Genomic DNA, 3809 nt, shown 5'->3' with positions numbered 1-3809 from the left:
GATCTAGCCCAAATCCCCTGCTCAAGTAGGGTCATCCAAAAGATATATAAAACCCTAAGGGTCTTCAAGACATGTATCCAATCATAATATGCCAAATCACTGTAAGCGTTTGTAAGCAATAGTATTTAAGGAGTTAAGGCTTTGCAATAAAAGGCTTTGGTCTGATCATACTGATCTCTGACTGGGTCCGTATTTTTTCTGCGGCACTCCTCCCAGTTTATATACTGGGCATGATGTGCTGTGGTATGTAATATCCCTTTGGCTAGTTTGATTCACGTGTCCTTTCTCTGCTTCCTCCTGGCTTCTTGTGCCCCTCCTCATTGGCAGAGCATGAGAGGCTGAAAAGTCCTTGATCAGGGTAAGCATTACTTATCAACAACTAAAACATTGGTGTGTTATCATCATTGTTCTCAGACTGAAGTCAAAAGCACAGCACTGCACCAGCTACTAGGAAGACGAAAAATAACTTACAGCTGATACCAGGACACCAATTCAGATGGAAATCCTTGGTTTAGCTAATTCAAACCTAGTTCCTAACATCCGAGCTACTGGAAATCCATACAGCACTTTTGCCTCATTACTTCCCTGTTGATGGGATTTCACACATGAACAACCAAATACTTGTGAAGCAACGAAAACTAGGAGCTGCACCCTGAAAGTAGATCACTTAATGATCAGAGCTCAAACACAAAATGGCAAAATTCAGGAAAGAGATTATATTTCTCAATGTGTTGTTGATAGTGGCTCTTTTTATTTTTTGGCTCACAGACAGTAGTTTTCAAGAGATAAGAATTGTACCATGTCCCACCATGGGTTTTGCACCCAGAAGCCATGCAAAATACACTGCTGTCAAGATACACACAGTAAGAAGGAATGAAATAAATACATTTGGCAGTCTGTTATTTGCAGAAGTTGTGTCCACTTACATTCTCTTTTTTAATAAACACAAAGGGACTTGAAGCTGTGCAGGGTTCCCTTCCAGTGAGTGAAGGGCATATGAGAACATACCTGATTTTCAAATTGTCTATCCAAGAAAATGTACAGAATATCAAGTCTTTGTACTTGCTAGCTTATTCTTAAATATTTTGAGGTAAGTAGGTATGGAATGCAGAGACAAAGTAAAGAAAAAAACCACCAAACTTTAATGCTGTTTACCATGTCCAAGAATCATTTAAAGAAAAGTATAAGTATTTTTATCATTTTTATTTCAGTCTAGTGCCTGAAAATTTCATTTCTCTTGGCACTGTTATATCTACCTTGGCAGATGATGACTAATGACACTATGATGCGAAGAAAACAGAAAATCCCTGTGATTTAATAACAACACAAAGAACAGCTATCTTATTTCAGCTCATGACTTATGATTAGTTCTGCACCACTTCTGTATTTAAGAGTTAGACTAAATAGTAAGTAAACGTGTTTCCTGGTAAGTTTTAATAACAAGCAACAACTGAATAATGCATAAATAATTCCAACAAGTCTTAACCAATTAAAGAAAGAGTTTACCAATGCCACAGCATACAAATGTTGGCAATGGCAATTATTATTGCATATTACACAAGCACAGTAAAAAAAAAAAAAAAGAAACAAAAAGTATCCATATCCACCTCACTAGATTCAGAAAATAAAGAAATGGTTTAGATGCTATGTTCAGTTTCCCAGCCAGCTTAGGAGAACCCGAGTAACTATAGACCGGTCAGCCTCACCTCCATTCCTGGGAAAGTGATGGAACACCTTATCCTTGGTGCCATCTTAAGGCATATCAAGGATAAGAGGGTTATGAGGGGCAGTCAACATGGCTTCACCAAGGGGAAGTCATGCTTGACCAATCTCATAGCCTTTTATGAGGAAATAACATGGTGGATGGATGATGGCAGAGCGGTGGATGTGGTCTACCTTGACTTCAGCAAAGCGTTTGACACAGTCTCCCACAGCATCCTCACAGCTAAATTGAGGAAGTGTGGTCTGGATGATCGGGTAGTGAGGTGCATGTGCTTTACCCGTGGCCATGCCACCCTGAGTAGGGTTGATCTTATCTGATTTCAGAAGATAAGTAGGGTTGGGCTCGGGTCTTGTCTAAGGTTAAATGATGATCTAAGAATACCACCAAGAGATCTTCCCTGAGGCTGGACAGTCATGAGTGGCAGGGACAGTATGGGCTAGCACCTAGGCCAATGGGCCCCTCCAGTGCTTTGGAACTTCAACCCTGAACAACTGCAAAATCCAGAAAAAATAGCAGAACACATAGACATGGTGTGATGTTGTCCTGGCAATACCAGAGAGGGACAACTCACCGCAATGTGCTGGGGTTTGTCCTGGCTTATAGAGCCGTGCTCTGTAGGGAACAGTAAAAAGATGTCTCTGGATCTGATGGCAAAGCAACAGACAATAGAGCTACTCCAAGCACAGCAGCTACACCAACCCCAGCAACAATTACAGCAGCTACTCAAACCCTGACCACAACAGACAGCGCAGCGACTCCGACTCCAACTCCAAGTACCGCAGCTGCACCAACCCCAGTGACAAGTACAGCAGCTACTCAAACCCCAACAGCAACAGGCAATGCAGCTACTGGTGCTACTCAACCCCCAAGCACAACAGCTGCACCAACCCTGACAGCAAATACTGCAGCCATTACAACCATAGTGATAGACACTGCAGCTAAACCAGATGACCAATCAGTGCCAATATCAGTTGCTCCTGTAAGCAAGGGGAAAAGCAAATGAGAGGCTACCCCAACCCCAGTGACAAGCACAGCAGATAGTCAAACCCCGACAACAGACACTGAGGCCACTCCAACCCCAGTGAAAAACACTGCAGCCACTCCAATCTCAGTTTAAGACATTGCAGTCAATCCAACCACCATGAAAGACATTGAAACCACTCCAACCACAGTGAAAGACACTGCAGCTGAACCAAAGGAGCAATCTGTTCTGATATCAATTGGCCCTATAAGCAAGAAGAAATGTAAACAAAAAGCACAAAAACAACTCATGTAGTGAAGGAAGATGAAGGCTCAATGCATGAACTAGAAGGGGTGACATCTGAACAAGAGGAATGAGGGGAATTAGTGCAAGGAACAGAGGAAGAGGGAGAACAAGAGGCAACTTCTCAATCCCTCTCCTTGGCTGAGCTGCAGAATATGCAAAAAAGTTTCAGCCTTCTTCCAAATGAGCACATCATCACCTGGATGCTCCAATGTTGGGACAATGGGGCCGACAGTCATGAACTAGAAGGTAGGGAAGCCGAGCATCTGGGATCACTTGCTAGGGAAGGGGGAACTGTTCCAAAGGAACCCCAACCTGGTGCACCTGACAGACTACTACCCGCTGCTGGTCTTCCAGACGGGTGAGGGGGAAGCTGCTTCCCAGAGTCTGAGGGGGATAAAGAAAGACTACAGGGCCTTGGGGCGGATGGTGAAAGACTCTGGGGCTCAAGGGATCTTCTCTTCACTCCTTCCATCTTCTATTGAGGATGTGGGACTGAATGGGAAAATTCAGTCCATAAACGATTGCCTTCGAGGCTGGTGCTGCAGGCAGGGCTTTGGATTCCTTGATAACGGCTGGTTTTATAGGGCACCAGTCTGGACATTGGCATGTGGGAAAGGTTTATCGCACAGAGGCAAAAGGATGCTGGGGCACGAATTAGCAGGGCTCATTTGGAGAGCTTTAAACTAGATTCGAAGGGGGATGGGGTTGTAGCTGGGCTTGCCTCAGTGGGACAGCGCTCCGGAATTGATGAAGACTGGGAGGCCTCCTGTAATCCTAGGGTGAAATCGGTGTGCTCAGCTCGCTCCCTGAAATGTCTGT

This window comes from Neopsephotus bourkii, unplaced genomic scaffold, assembly GCF_033783945.1.
Source record: "Neopsephotus bourkii isolate Nb327-2 ecotype Australia unplaced genomic scaffold, CSIRO-AGI_Nbou_v1 NB_148, whole genome shotgun sequence".
NCBI lineage: Eukaryota > Metazoa > Chordata > Aves > Psittaciformes > Psittacidae > Neopsephotus > Neopsephotus bourkii.
This window is presented reverse-complemented; position numbering follows the sequence as displayed.